The sequence below is a fragment of the Onthophagus taurus genome, chromosome 11, assembly GCF_036711975.1.
Source record: "Onthophagus taurus isolate NC chromosome 11, IU_Otau_3.0, whole genome shotgun sequence".
In the NCBI taxonomy this organism is placed as follows: Eukaryota; Metazoa; Arthropoda; class Insecta; order Coleoptera; family Scarabaeidae; genus Onthophagus; species Onthophagus taurus.
The window spans coordinates 14,965,471-14,983,063 of NC_091976.1; positions in this window are offsets into that span (position 1 = coordinate 14,965,471).

Here is a 17,593-nt window from a genome sequence, read left to right on the forward strand (position 1 = left end):
ATATTCGATAAACCGTTTCCATTAATGGCCTTTATTATTCACAATGTTCATCTATTATTGACAATTCGTACATTCGAAGTCATTATTTATTCAACCGCATGAGTGTGCATTTGCGCTTTTTTTATTTTTTTTAGATTTCCTCACCATTTCGAGGTACGCAAATACGTTTCCATGAAAAATTTTTTTCCAATCATAAAACAATAATCATAGCTTTTATCTCCCTACAAAAAAAAGAGTAACAAAAAACATAAAAAAAGGCTTTTAACAAAACCACGTCAACCACTAAAAAATTAATAGTATAATTTAACAATTTCAACACAAAAATTAAATTCCTTCTTTCAACATTGAGTCATCATTTCCACTGAGAATCCTTTGTTCGTTTCATACAAGAGAAATTTCTGTACCACCATCATCTCTTGTTGCCTGTTTAAATAGCCCAAGTGGTCACATTAGTCACTTGTACAAACGGGAATGTCCCCGGATGAGATTCGTTTTTCAGGTCCCTTGCGGGGGCCCCTTTTGAGGGCCGCCCTCTTCGAGCCCTGGCGTGTCGTCCTTCGTTAAAAGGCGGACGGACGCCATACGGGCTTGTATGGCGGCGCCGCTGGGGGTAATTTGGGTCCCGCTGTAAACAATCCCCGGTAATTGGCCTGTCACTCAAATCGTATGAGTGATATGAGGAGTGAGAGAGGCTGTACGTGAAGTGTCCGAAACCGCAAAGCTCTGAATTTCTCAGTAGGTAATTCTAGAAATTTAATTAGTACCTAATAATTTTTTTAAAGTTTCATTTTACAAAACATTTTTAAAGAACAATTTAAATTATTTAAAACCGGCGCCTCCACCAAATATACAAAATATTCAATCTTTGAATTAGCATCTGCTTAATTTATTCTATTCGTTCATAATATAAAATAAAGATCTTGATCGAGTATAGCCATGCGTCTATTAAGACGGTTAAACCAGAATGTTTCTAGTTCTAGGTCTAGCATCAGTTTTAGTTTTAGTTCCATAAAAAATATACAACACTCTAACGTTGAATAACAACTAACACTAGATCTAGAACTAGAATCATTCGGGTTTAGCCGCACGTCCGCCTAAAGACGGCTAAACCCAAAAGTTTCTAGTTCTAGGTTTAATGTTAGTTCAACTTTTAGTTCAACAAAAATATATAACAATCTTGCGATGAATAACAATTAAAACTAGAACTAGCACTAGACATAGATCTAGAAAGATTCGATTTAGTCGTCAGAATCTTTCTAGATCTAGGTCTAGTGTTAGTTTTAGTTTAACTTGAATGAAAAATATACAACAATCTAACGTTGAATAACAACTTAAACTAGAGCTAACACTAGCATGAGAACTAATACTAGCAAACCCGAGAGTTTCTAGTTCTAAGTCTAGTTAGTTATAAAGATCGCATAAATTATTATCTAAAATCTGTAGAGGTATCAAAAAATGTTAAGTTATGCTTAAAAGCCGACAATAAGTCGAAAGTAGCTTAGGACCTGGCTCGATATTCCTTCGTTAAAACAGTCGCAACGACTAATAACTTTGTTGATGAAAATGGTTCCGAGGTTACAGCTCTTACTGATATTGCTGAACATTTTAATAATTTTTGTATCAATTTTGTTGAAAAATTGATACACTGCTCTGCTGAACAACATAGGAAATAACGATTGCTCACTTTTCTTGACTCCCGTTACACTAGTAGAAGTCGCTATCATAATTAAATCTATATCTGTCACGTATTCGAGCGGCTACGACGAAATATAATAATAATATACTTTATTACCCAACAGCTTACCAAATTAAGGGCAAAATACAAAATATCGTATAATTATACGCATTACAAAAAGATAAACTTAAATTATAACAAAATACAAAGGATAGTAGATAAATCAAAATCAGTATTAATACTTTCTAACAATGTAGTTTCAAAAAAAGAAGAAAAAAACATGAAATCACTATAAATTCAAATGTACATTGGCGCCTTTCTTAAAACATTACTCCCACAAAGAGGTGAATAAAAACACATGTGGGTTCGAGAATTCATGCGCGGCACCACTCAAGTAATTCGCGACAATAACCAAGCACAATCTATCTCACTACACCACAACCTCTGCAAGTACGATGTGCTCTGGTCCATTCTTCTGGTTTGTAGAGAAGGAAATACGTGGCGATACAGCAGGTCCAAATAGTTCACCTCTCTTGGCGGATATTGACCATCCATACGATAAGAAAGAAACTTTAAAAGGCGACATTGAACTTTTTCAATCATCTCAAGCGTATTGAAGTCGAGATACAACCAAAACTATAAACAACGTTTTTAGGGTACTTGAATTGCCAACTCGGCCCATGGTAATCAGGATAAAACCCGTGCTCCAAGCCCGCGAGCACATCCTTTCAATACGGGCCAAGAAAGAGTTCAGAAACAAAAATCACACCTAGATCTCTCGTAGTATAGACTTTAGTTAAAGAACTCGAAATCGCCATATAAACCGTACCGAGCTTATTCAATTTTTTAGTAAATGATACGTAACAGTATTTATTGGTACTTAGTGAAAGGGAATTAGATTGGCACCACTTTTGATTCGCATCTACATTGTCTTGTAACATTCGAGCATCTTCTAATGATCCAACCTTCATAAATATCTTCAAGTCATCAGCGTAAGCAAGCACTGGAGATGAAAGTGATTTATGTAAAGAACAAATAACAGTGGTCCCAGGTCGAACCCCTGAGGAACTCCAGATTTAGGTGAATAACCATGGGATTAAAAACCATTATAAAATGCACAGCATACTCTATCAGTAAGGTATGTGTTTATTAAGTTTAGGCACGAATCCGTGTTGATAAGGAGATATAAACGATAGGGTGTAGCGATAAATGGTATTATAAAGTAATTGTTCATATACTTTTGCAAAATTGGATAGAATAGCAATTGGCCTGTAGTTAGTTATCAAGGATTTGTCACCCTTCTTAAATACCGGCATAATTCTAGCTAACTTCCATCTCTGCGGGAAAACAGAATTGACTATCGAGCGATTAATAATAAGCATCAACGGCTTAGCCAAAGCATAGCATGCATCACGTACGTTATGCGTACGAAAGCTAGGTATTTGGTCCTCGCCCTCAGTGAATATGGCGACAAAACCTTTCATTACAGTAATCAATTCATTTTCAGTGACTTGCTGGATGTTAAACAATGGCAAAGAGAATAAACAGATGAGAAAAAGGAAGCAAAAGCATTTACTATGTCTGTCGGTGCAGTATACTCTTCTACATCATCCCTAAGAATCAACAGTATTCTGCTAGTACCTCGCTTGTGTCGGACGAAGTTCCAGAAATCATTAGGATCACGTTTTAAGTTATCAGAGGAACGTTGTAAAAAAGCTTTATAAACGCATTCTAATGAAATGATCACGGTAGAATGTTTGTTTAGTAGCTTTGTATTTGCGCAGTATTATTAGTATATTATTCTTTAGTCTTAAGGTTTTTAATTATCTCTGTAGAAAACCATTGAGAATAATCGTTTCGTCTTTGCTGAATACAAGGCACTCATCTTACTATCAAACATCATAAAGAGCAGAATAAAATAAATCCAACATTTCATCATCGTCCTCAACAACCTCCAAAAATGACCAATCCATGAGAGCAATATCATCATACAAAATTGGAAAATTGGCTTTTCGACAGTTATACCGAGGGATAGCAGCTTTTGGAAATACCAATTAACATCTCGAAGTATCAATGGGCAGAGCACCGGACAACGCCGGGTGGTGACTATCTCCAGGAACGAAGGGGTACAATTTCCTCTGGATATTGACTTGAATAATAAATATCTTGTTCCTTACTAGACAAGGTTTTCCACGTTCTGGCTGATACATTAATAGTTTGAATTAACGAATCGTTTATAAGTGGGGAGTTACCATGCTAACTTAAGATAGCCTCAGTAATCCTCCTTTTCAAAAAGGGCGACCCAACATTAATAACCAATTATGGACCCGTCGCCGTTCTTCCTGCCATATCGAAAATTTTCGAAAGATCGTTTTTTTAAAGGCTAGATGAGTTTGTGAGTAAGTATAACTTAATTAACAATCAGAAATTTGGTTTCTGAACTAATAAATCCACACACGACGCCGTTTTGGATTTCTACACATCGGTTGTGGGGCTTTCGGCACATTACACCACCAACTACTTTTATAAAAATTAAATCGCTACGGTATTAGAGGAAATGCTTTGGCTTGAATTCAAACTTACCTGAGTAACAGATAACAACTAGTAAAGTAATCATAAAGCAATAGTACAGTCAGTTCATCCCTTCTCCTAATAAGATATGAAGTCCCGCAAGGAAGCTTTTTGGGACCATTGCTGTTTAACTTGTACATAAATGATGTGCCATTGTCTTGTAATGGCACACATAAATTATCTTGTGAAAATTGTAGGCAAGTATTAGTTGCTGACGATTGCTCTGTTGCAATAATTTAGTCCAGCAGTTGTCAATGATGACCAGCGTAGCGAATGAAATGTTAGTTTGGTGCGAAGCCAACGGATTAATACTAAATTGTAACAAAGCGCACCTAATGCACTTTTCCAGCAAATTTAATAAACCAGGTTTTAGTGTGTCGGGCAGATTTGAGGGGAAATTTGTTGGATCTGGGAATAGTATTAAATTTCTCGGTATCCAGTTCTATCCAATAAACTATCTTCGTTTCAATTTTATATTTTGCGTAATTTGAAGTGAAAAATAGCAAATATTCAAACGAAATAATTTCGCGGCTTTTCTGTGACGTAGGAACCGCACTGCCTAAAACAAGTTAAATTCTCCGTTAGATAGCGCTTGCGGTGTGACAGTGTCAAAACAAAACCATGGATGTAATAGAGTGTCTCTATTACATCCATGAACAAAACATAATAAACATAACCTACAAACACTCTATCTCTTTTCAATACAACCTAAATGACGTTCATCTCTTTTTCGCATTTGAGCGGGGAGCAGGGGACGCAAAGGTGGATACGTACGTCAGCAACGCGGGAATTTTAAAAGCGCAAATGAGTATATATATTTTCAACAATTTTTTTAACAATGATTTTGTTCGAAAATATTCAAAAAAAAAATAACGGTAAGTATATTTTTATACAAACTTTCAGAAAATATAATAAAAAAAAAATCGTGTAGTTAAAGACTAATTTTAAACATATTTTCAAGTTTTAAAAGTTTAAGTGAGTGTTGACACTGAAGCGAATACTTCTTGTGTATCAGGTAAAATACCTTTTCTGTTTACAGTACGGTAAAATGTTACTAAGAAATTTTATTCAGAATAAAAAGTTATGGCTATATGCAAATTTTCGGAATCATCGGCCTACTTTATAAGATTAGGTACTTTATTAAGATTTTTTGTTTTGAGATTCAGATTGTTCGGGAGAAATATACAAACCGTTCTTAAAATGTTTACAAAAAATTAATTGTATGTTCGCTCACAAAAGAAAACAGTTAATCATAATTAACAGTTAATCAGTTTCATCATAATTTTCTTTAGAGTGAATACTTCCTCTGTAAGAAATCTTTTGATTAAACGCCAACAAGTACTTCTTTTAATTCCAGTATTTGAAAATTTTCCACTAAATAAAGCAATAGCCATATTTATAGGTTTTTCCCCGGTTTCATAAAATTGAATCACGTAAACTTTTTCCTCTAATGTTAACATTGTATTTAAAAAACACTTTAAGTTTACTAATTTACAGTTTGGCATATTAACATTGACAAGAAAGCAATTTTGTTTTTCCATGGCAGTCTTTTTAGAAATAAAATTGTTTGATATGGATTTTTATGAAAGTAGGCCGATCATTCCGAAAATTTGCATATGGCCATAGTTTTTCATTCTGAACAAAACTTCTTAGTAACACTTTCACGTACTGTAAACAGAAAAGGTACTTTACCTGCCACAAAAAAAGTTTTTTTTTCAATGTCAAGACTCACTCTTTTTTTAAAAATTGAAAATATGTTCAAAATTAGTCTTTCATCAAGCAGGGTTAAACCCCAAAAAATTACAATTAATATCGAAAAAATTGTACCTTTTATAAGAGTCCTTTCACCTATCCGGGGACATACTGTATAATCATTTACCAATAGAGATCAAGCAACTTGATTTTAACCGGTTCAAGTATAGGTTAAAAATTCTCCTTGCGCTTAAGTGTTTATATTCGTTGGAGGAATATTTGTTGCACACGGAATGGGACCATCACACTGTCAAGGCTTTAGTGTGATTGTTTATACGGTTTTGTTTATCGAATCTTTGTGATGGAATTGAATATATTATTAGATGACGTATATATAATACCGACGGTTTCCTATTCTCTAAGTATGTAATAAATGACAATTTCTGATGATATAGGTATATATTATGTATGTATGTATGTATATGTATGTATTTAATAGTATTATATATATTAAATGATATAGGACTAAACGTCGAAAAAACGATTCAATCCGGTTTTTGACTTGTGGGATAAATCCCTGCTACCGTAATAGTGTTTTAAAGAAACTTCCCAAATCCAGCGAAGAACAAATACAGGCACGAAAAATACAGGTTGAGATTGATAGACGTTAGACATCAACGTTTGCAGATTTTCTACAAGAATCGCAAACCTTGAAGGCTAGACAAACTGTGAAAAGAGAGGAAAAAAGTTGATATAGCCCTTGAAAAAGGAATAACATCTCGTGATTTGAACCAACCAAAAGCCTTTCTTTGTTCATCTCAGCAGGAAGAAGTAGCATAGGAAGCAGTCTAGCATGAATGAAAACGAAGGGCCTGTTAGAGGAGCTCTTGCTGTTAATCACTTCATTTTAGTCAGATTCAAATGCCGTAAAAGTAACGACAAACACTATATTGGAAAGATTTCTGAAATGTATAAACCAGCCGGAAATCATGTTGATAGATTTTCTCAGCCAGAAAAAATCCGATAGGTTTGATACTTATTTTTATTATCCAGATGTAAAAAATGAGAGTCAACAGAAACGATGTAATAATGAAGTTAAAGTCGCCAAAAAATCTAAGAAGAAACCGATGGTCATTTAATGATTTGCCAAAGAGATATCCAATCGAATAAGTCCCTTTTAATTTTTAGAATATTCCTATTTTGTTCCGCTTATTTATTTATTTAAGTTAAAGTATTAAACAGGTAATGTTAATAATATGACTTAAAAATATTTTGTGCGTTATCGAGGTGTTGCTGTATTCTTATTTTATTATCATGATGATTTGTCGTTATTGTTATAATGTTTTAATGCAATATCAAATGGTTATACAAGAAAATATATAACCCAAGTTATGGTCCTTATGTGTTACAAATATGAAGACAAAGTAGGGTTGGTTATATTCGACTCGATGTGGGATTCGAAGTAAATGTGGACAGATTGGGTATTATACTTGTATTACACACGTTGTGCTTCGGCTATACGTTATAATATCGCAAAGGTTACGAGATTTCTCTCGCCCTTCGAGGTTACAAATCTTTTTAACAGCCGGCGTTCCGGACACAATAAACTTACAATTTACACTCCATAAATCGGCCTCCGCGTCACTTTTTACATCCCATAAAATTATACCGTGATTTATTTAGGAGTGATATGAAAAACATAAAATCTAAAATAATACGTAAAAGAAAGGAATTCTGTTCTAATTAGCGTTTTGGGGGGTTGGTGGGGTGAAGGGGAAATAAAAAAGCTTGGAGTTTAAACAAAACCGTCCCGACGGGTTCGGGGATACCGCGTACGTGAGATATAAAGCACCCAATTTAAGTAAATCCCCCCGGCCGTGATAATAAAAACGACGCCGCCGCCGCCGCTCGCGAGTTCAGAGGGGTGAAACACAAATCAGTTAAAACGAATGACCATCGCCGCCCGCTCCCGGATTTAAGCGGGGGTCCCGAATATAAACGGTCGCTTCGCTTTTCCGAAAAGCTCGTTAGTTGCCATAATTACCGTCGCTAATTACTGATTTTTATCAGCGTGCACGTGCCGTATGAACCGAACCGAACTGAAACCTCGTCGCTAAACCGTAATTTTTCCACCTACCCTTCCCGCATTCTGTCTTTTTCCCCCCGTTATTCTGTACATCTCTCTAAAAGCCCAACAAAATCCCCCGAAAAAAATATAAAATACCAGAACCGTATTTACTTATTCAATACATTTTTATTTCTAGAAATAGTTAATAATTTTAAATACAAAAACATTATTAATAGATGTTGAATTTACTCCCAGTTGACAGTTTTGTAATATTTTCAGAATTATCATTTTCAAGTAAACGTTGAAACTGCTGTTGCTAGCAGCTACATGGGTTTCATCTTCTCCACTATTTGTTGATGGTGTTTTCTGGCTAGTTATAAATAAGATTTAATAGAATTCCTCTTGTTGTGTCCCGTAATTTTCATAAGTTGCTGTTTTTCAACACCAGCTTTCGCAAGAACCAACACAGTACTAGGTTTGGTTTGATATTTTTCGTTTCTTTGTAATCCAGCGTTTTTTAACCGGTGGGGGTCAAAACTCCACGTCAGGGGCGCCAGCACATCAATATTAAAAAAAACGATACACAAACAAAAAAAATTAATACATGGAAAGAAAAGCAAAGTGATATTCATTCTGACATTACAAACAAAGTACAATACACATTTAAACTAATATACGATTTCATTACTCGCACAGCAATGTTTTTCAAAAGAAGGTTTTATATTACAAATACCCACTCTCAGTTCTTTGTCTATATTCAGTCGATAGCTATATTTTGTCTTTATAGCAGCCACCGCAGAAAAACCGCCTTCGCAAAGGTAGGATGTTAAAAATGGCAATAATATACGAAATGCTCTTGTTTTCAGTGGAGAAAAGGCATCATCCACTCCCGCCCAAAATTCAAGATTATTACTAAATTCTCTCTTGATTTCGCCGTTTGCAGTAAAGTCTATGAAGATTTCTTCTTCTGCAGTTGAGAGACCTTCGGGAGTAGTTCGAAATGGATCCCTAACCCACTCGTATCTTGCTACCAATTTGTCATCAGCAAGAAAATACTTTTCAAAATTCTGTGCCAACATGGCTAAATGACGTTCTATTGTTAGAAAAACAACTTTCACATACTGTCCTTCTTCCTTGTATGTTTTGACACACTCATTCAGATTTGCAAACATTTCTAGTTTTCATTTCTCGTTTTTCGAGAAACTGCTAATGTCGAAAACTCCGAACAGCTATCATCTTGTTTTCGCCCTATCGGCAAAAACTGAAAAATTTGCGAAAACGACAAACGTGAATATTGTACGTATTGAAAAGTTAATGTTGCTATGGTGATAACCATATCTTGATGGAAAACAATGTTTCCAATTGTTGCCAAAGATTGTATTTAAAAATTCACTAACAACTCCGGTATTATGTGCTGATGCTTCAACATGTTGAAAATATATCATTTGAGCCTTGTGCTGCCTTAATATATTGAAGTATCTACTTGAGTTTAAGTTTTTATGGTAGATACAATATGTCAAAATTCTATTATTTAAAAGGGCACACCATACATTAAACCCTAATTTTCCTTGAAAACATTCAGAGAAATACGTTTCTTGTTAGAAAAAATGCACTCACTACAAACGTGAACTTCATCGGCCCAGATGACATATTGAAGAAACAGCAGATTATTTAATTCTTCTAAATATCATCGACAAAATTCTAATCTTAGATTGGCCTCTCCGGCACGTAAATGATGAGTTCCCGCACTTTGTATGATTTATACTTATTTTTTTTTAATATTCGGGAGCAGCGGCTTTTGGGTCAGACGTCTTGTTCAATTTCTCTGCAAGATGTTAATGGATTTTTTGCAACTGAAGCCAACACATTGACTTCATTCTTCTGCAGGTCATTTTGGTATGTTTTTGCATGTGGTTTCGTGAAGGACCAAAAATCCATTAAATTTTCTGCTAACCGGCTGAAGGTTCTTGAGCGCGGTTGTCTTCTTTCCGGATACCTTGGGAAATATAATTCCGCGGCTAACGTCGCATTCTTATTTGATAACATATAACATTCCATCATGTTACATTTTTCATAGTTTTCGAAATTCATTGTAAAGTTTTATTCAATTTTGTTATACTTTGACACTCAACATGACGGGGCACCAGCACATATTGGCAGAGTTGTCAGCGAATTTTTAAATACATACATTGTCAATTATTGGATACATTATTTTCCATCTTTGGTAATAAGTGAGATATTCGCGTTTGTCATTAATTTTCAATTTCTGCCGATAGGACGATATATGTTCGGAGTTTTCGGAATTTGCTGTTTCTCGAAAAACGTGATCATGACATGTAAGCTACTTTTTTCTATCTCTTATAGTTCGGAGATAGCCTATGCGGACAACGAAATTGGGACAGTCCCCGTGCGGTTATTATAAACATTACGGAAAAACTTTATTAGAAAGATCGCTTCAGAATAATGTATCCTACAACCGTATAATGCTCTGATGCGGAAAATACGGGACACCTGTATATAACTTAGCGAAAATCCGACATAAAGTAGCTACTTGGTATGTAATTATTATTATTGCTTTAATTTTCTGTAACTCTGCTTTAGAAATTTTATAAAATTATGTTCCTACATTATATACAGGGTGATTCTCAACCTATACGCATAAACTTGGGGATTTATTCCTCATGACAAATAATGAGTAATAGGTGAAGAAAATTGTAACAAAAGTTTTTTAATTTCCTAGATATCTATGAAATTTACTCTCAAATCAAGAATAAGAATACATATTCTATGTTTGTTCTAACGTTTTCTATATACAATTGGGCTTGTTGAATCCACGATGTCCCACTAGCGCGGCTTAAACCAGGGTGTTGGCGGATTGTCTCGGTAGCAGTTTGTATCTGATTTCGTAACTTCCTCAGTGTTGATTTCCTCAGCTGCAATGTTAAATGCCTATGTTAACCACTGTACGACATCCTCAGTATCAGCCAAGAGGGCGGCATCATCTGGATAGCACACAATCTTGATTTTGTAATCGTTCATAGTTTACATTACATACCTTGCAATGTTTGCTCTGTTCTAATTATTTTATCCTTACTTTGTCGAACATTTTGGTTAGATCAACGAAACAGAGGAGTTTTATCTGATTCTTTTCGATGTTCTCAACATTTTCCTCAACATTGCGTGATCTGTACATGTCATTCTTCATCTTGTTACCAAATTTCGCCATACATCATTTGTGTAGTCAACTCTTGCATTCAGAAGGACGCGAGCAAACGACACACTCAAATGTATGTAAACATTTTTTTGCAAAAGATGAAATAAGTATGGTGGTATCGGTTCTCAACAGATGAGATAGTTTAGTGTTGCTGTGTAGGATGATTTCTGAAAGCAGACCACTTTGTACAGTTTAAAGATGATATGATAGACCTAAAAACCCAACTCTGTCAAAGTATGGTCCTTTCCCATTTAAACTACTGTGACGTCCTTTATGGGCCACACCTTAGAGCTCGAGATATGCAGCGAGTCCAACGAGTACAAAATGCATGTTTAAGGCTGATTTTCGGTGTTCCGCGCACGGTACACAGTATTTCTCCCAAACTTAAAATAGTTGGATGGCTTAATATGGCAAATCGACGTCTGTTACATGCTGCTGTGTTGTACAACAAAATCCTCGTGCAAAAAACTCCGCCCTACCTTTGCCGTAAGATTCGATTTAGATCAGATATTCACTGCATCAATGTCAGATATCGGGGACTATTAGATGTACCAAAACATAGAACAGAATCTTTCAAACACTCTTTCACGTACAATGTGTCATTAATTTGGAATAAATTGCCAACAGAACTCCGTCAAGTAAGTAACCAAAATTTTAAAAACAAATTACATCGCTATTTGCTGACTCAGCAATGTGAGCGCCAGGAATCCCATTCTATATGACTGTCTACCTCTGCGGGGGAGAATAGAATAAAACAAAATAGAAAGTCACTTTGCTTTTTCTGAGTAAATTTACATATTATACATTTATTTTTTTTTTTTTATTTTTCTATTTATTTTTGGGTCTCGACCGAATTTAATAATTTAATAACTTATTTACCAATTTAATTTTTCATTTTGCTATCCTTTTATTTTTTTTATTTTTATTTCTGAACTTTAGTCCCTTTTTGTATATATATATTTTTTTTTTGTATATTTTTTTATAATTTTTTATGTTTCTTTTTACGTTTGAAGGGTTAGGTGGAAGATCAGTCCTCTGGCTGAACCTCGCCCTTCGTCGATTATGTAATTCTAATTGTATTTGGTTTGGAGAGAAATAAAGACCTTTATTATTATTATTATTATAACGCGGCCTAAACTAGGGTGTTGGCAGATTATCTCGACAGCAGTTTGTATCTGATTTCGCAATTCTTGCTCAGTATTAACTTCGGTAACGTATACTATGTTTTTTAAGTGGCCCCAAAAATAAATATCAAGAGCATTGCGGTCGGGCGATCGCGATGGGCCAGGCCAATGGACTACCTCCACCTGTCCATCGTCCGGGAAGCATCTTATCTAGAAGTCGCCGCATATATCAGATACCTATGAAACTAAAAATCTTTTACTACAATTTTTTTCACCTATTACCCATTATTTGTTTCGATGAACAAATCCCTAAGTTTATACGTATAGGTTGAGAATCACCCTGTATGTAAATTACCATTATTGTGGAACCGGTGGGCAGTTAGAAAATTTTACTATTAACAGAGATACAAAAGTCGCCGGTAAGTATAAAAAGGTTGGCTACCCCTGCTCTAGAGCTACTAGTTTGGTAGTGATCCGACTTATGTGCACATCCTCTACTTTCATCTTTAAATCGTCAAACCTTTTTAAAATCTCTTTAATTAAAGTAGACCAGTTCATAACTTCTTGGATTAATATGCAATTTATACGTAACCCATACAATTAATATTGAAGATTATATGATAAAAATGATGAATTATTGCTAAATAATTAAGTTTATGTCTTCATAAGTAACAAATTAAGTTGTGCTAGATTTTTTGGTTGAAACAAAATAACTTTTTTTAATACGGTCCTGTTCTAAAGGTATTAAACATGGGGTGTACGGTAATTATGAATCAGCATCGCATGTTTAACCCTTTTATAGGCCGCCGTATATCACTGCGATGTCAGCCAGGATCGTCCAGGATTTTGGCTACAACGTCGTCCCATTAAAATTTTAATTATTTTAATCCCCCGACCCCCTTCGAACCCGGGTTCATAGCACCCGCCTCGCTGTTAGAGGATTTCCGTCGCGACGTTCACCACCTTCGCCTTTTAACCTTCGGGAAAATATAACGAATGGCATCGAACGACGTAACGAATCCGAGTGGCCTAATCTGATATATTTCCACATTAATATTCATGCAATGTGTTCGCGAGAACACCGAGCGCAACCCTTACGGGGGCGGCTTTGAGGGGGTGGCGGCACCGACGTCGCGACCCCACATCGACGAGGACGACCCGTTTAAGCCTTTCTCGCCCTCGCCGAGAAAATTACCGGAAAACTATAAATCATATGGGAAATACGCCGCCGCTCGTGTGACATTGATATGGTTTGCGTGTTAAACCCTGTTTGTATTACTAATTGGGATCGATTTTTCATGTTTAAAGATTTTTTTTTATTTTTGAATTTTATTCAATCTTGTTTTGTAGACGTTTAAAATGTTGGTGGACAAAATATGTAATTAATAGACATCGGATTATTTATTAACTCCATATTTATACCATTATTGCATAAATTAGTACTTCCTTGTCGATCGTGCTTATTTTGATAACGAAGCCTGTAGGATTAGAAGCGTTCATTGAAGATACATCGATGAGTGCGATTACGGTCGACAATGAGAGAGACGGGAACAGAGATAAGACAATGTGATTTCTACAATTTGTGCCATGCGCATTCAGTTAATAATAATACTAATAATAATAATCTTTATTATCCCAACGGATTACAATCCAATAAAGAGATAATATTATATAAATCAACAATAATCAATTCTAAAAGAAAAGATGAAATAAGACAAACAATAAAAAAAACAAGAAAGATAAACAAAAAAAGAAAATCAAGAACATACTGTCACTCGACCGAATTTGCTGCACGCATTAGTTTGTTTATTGGAGAGTTTAGCCCCACATTGGTGTTAGCACGATTTGGCATATAGGCACTATAAACTCGCGAATTTATCCGCGGCACCCTCACATTCAATTGAGCTAGCATTTCGGATGCAACTAGCACACCCGACATCACACCGCGCACAAACCTCGCAGACAACAATCTTCTACGGTCCTCAAGGCTCCGGAGGCCATATCGTTGTAGCAGATTTATATAGTTTCGTTCTCCTCTAGGTGGATAATACCCAGAATCGAGGTAGTGGATAAACCTAATGAACTTCCTCTGTACTTTCTCGATGGTGGCAATGTGCGTTAAATAAGATGGGGCCCACACAATGCAGCAATATTCAAGTTTACTCCGTACCAGCGTAGAATAAAGATCTGTTATTGTTTTTAAATTCGTAAACTCCAACGTATTTCTAGTGATAAACCCCAACGTTCTGAGGGCACCAACCGATGTTCTGTCGATATGTTCATTGAAGGACAAAGTGCCATCATACCACACTCCAAGATCTTTTACTGTTGAGATACGCAACAAGTGATCCATTCCAAGCACATAATCGAAAAGTATGGTATTACGTTTTTGACTATATGTCATTACCTGACTTTAAGAGTATTTAAAGCTAATTTGTTCTCAGAACACCATGAATAAAGTTTATCTAAATCTAACTGGAGTGATTCACAGTGCTGCTCACAACTAATAGATCTAAATAGTTTCAGGTCGTCTGCGTATAAGACTGAATTCGTGTTGAAAATCGCAAGTAAATCATTTATATAGATGTTGAACAGCAAAGGGCCAAGTATAGACCCCTGGGGTACGCCACTAGTAACATGCATCTGTCTTGACTTCAAACCACTTAACTCGAAGTATTGTCTGCGATTGGATACATACGATAGTAGGAGTGTAAGAAAGTGATCACATCCAAATCTCCATAACTTTTCGGCCAACAAATCATGATCCAAGTAATCAAAAGCCCGAGAAAAGTCGGTGTATAGCACATCCACCTGCTCTCGACAGTCTAATGCATTCGATACGTACTGAGTGAAACTGAGTAGGTTGGTGGCTGTGGATCTACCTTTGCAAAACCCATGCTGTTGGTCAGATATACGGGCCTTAGTGTAAAATTCGATTTTGCGTGTTACAATCTGTTCAAAAAGCTTGGAAAAATTATTTATGATGGCTGTAGGTCGATAATTTGTTACGCAGCATCTATCACCTTTCTTAAAAACAGGGCAAACTCTGCTCAATTTCCAAATTTTCGGGAATTCAGAATTTTTGATTATTAAATTGAAAAAATGCTGAAGAGGCTGTAATAATACAGGCGCACAGTCTTTGACTATATATGCGGGGATACCATCTGGACCAGTCGTAGTTTTTGCCTTAAATTTTTTAAAAGCTTCCACCATATCATCAGGATTTACTTCTGAGATGCCGAAAGAAACTCCATCCCATCCATCAGCAACTTGGGCACCGTTAGGACTGGCATCAGGAGCCGGAAGATACATACTCTCAAAATGATCGGCGAACAAATTAATCACAGTCTGCAGATCGGAAAAAATTTCACCATCGTGTTTGATAATATATGGTGAGACAGTACTGTTTCTGGTCCCATTAACAAATCTCCAAAAACTCTTTGGGTCTTTCTTTATTTTTTGCTCCAAAAATCTTACGTATTCTCGACGGTCCTCACGCATATGTGTTTTACAGTCTCGGCGGAGAAGGACATATCTTATTCGATAAAAGGAGTTATTGGTTCTAGTCTAGATAATTTGTGGTAATGTTTTTTTTGTGTAAGCATTCGTTTTAAGGTGGAGGAGTACCACAAAGGATATTTAGTTTTTATGTGTTTTCCGTTGGTTTTTGGAAAACATCACAGAAGACTTCAACTGATGATAAAGACAGCAAGTAATTCCAATCAATATTCAACATTGCGTATAGGTCGGGCAGGTTAACTCTTTTGAAACAATACTGGGCGTCTCGATATATGTCTTGAAACGTTGAAGACTGAGGTGCAGGTATATTTAGAGTTCCCAACAATGCTGGATGATAATTGTCTTCGCAAACCAGAGTAAAATCGGAGTGTATCACGTTAAGATTTATGTGTGATGAAGCAAGAATCAGATCGAGTGTTCTATCTATGATATTACTCACGTTATTCAATTGTTCAAGATTATTAAAACTAAGAAAGTTACGAAGGGTAGCAGCTCGTTCATCGTTTATGATAGCAAATGATGGAATATTAAAGTCTCCCAGGATCAAAGTATCTAATGACATATCCAGTGATGATTCAATGTGATCAAATGTACGACCATACATTTCTCCAGGTGTGCCAGGCGGGATGTAGCAAACAACAACATTCATAACGTATTTTGACTTTTTAAATTCAACTCTTACACCTACCAAATCAATTAATTCAACTGAGCAAGAGGTCACCACAACTTTTGAAACAGCAGTATCACTATCGATGGCCAATAATACTCCGCCACTTCTACGATGAGGTCGATCACATCTAAAAACATCGTATCTGTTGGGGAAAAGCTCACGATCAAGAACTGTTTCTTTGAGCCATGTCTCACTAAGCGCGATAATATCGAAATCTGAAGCAATAACTGATGTGAAAAAAGTAATTTTAGTATTTAAACCACGAGTATTCTGGTAGTATAGCGCATACTGTGTCCATTGGGAGGCAGCTAGTTTTTTCTTTTGACAATTCGAGGATGTCCGTTAAGGAATTGTAAGCGCAAGTCTTTTTTACCATTCTCAATACGAAACATCCATTCGGTGCGCATTTTACGCTCAAACTCTTGTTGTCGTGGAGTTTGATCACCATTAATATAAACATTTTTAAAATTCACAGAGTTTCGCAGCCTCTTAGCACGTCTCAAGACCATATCCGCTTCCGACCTATTCTCAAATACCACTTTAACAAGTCTAGGCCGCGTGTGTGTAGATGAGAGTTTTCCCAATCTATAGACCTTCGCAGTGTTTGGCGATTTTCCAACAACATCCTTAAGTATGCCCTGAACCGCATCTTTGAGTATGCTATCTTCAGTCTCAGCAACATTTGAGATTATTACATTTATACATTACCCTACATACATACCCCTACATTTGTGTATCTACGGAAGTGTTTGCAATAAGCGAATATCTTCTTCGAAAAAATATCAGATGTATCAACATGTCTCCACTGCTTCCCATGCAGCAGCAAGAAATAACCTTTCAACAAGTCAACAATAACTACTGACTCTAATTACGCCTTCTACTTCGGACTCTTCAAAAAAAAAGGAATTTAACAAAGATTTATGTGAGTTTTTTATTGGTTGCAATATTCCATTTCATCAACTAAATAATTCTGTATGCCAGAGATTCCTTAAGAAGTACTGTACAAATCAGATAGTCCCTGAGGAATCTACGATTCGAAAAAACTACCTGTCAGTAATCT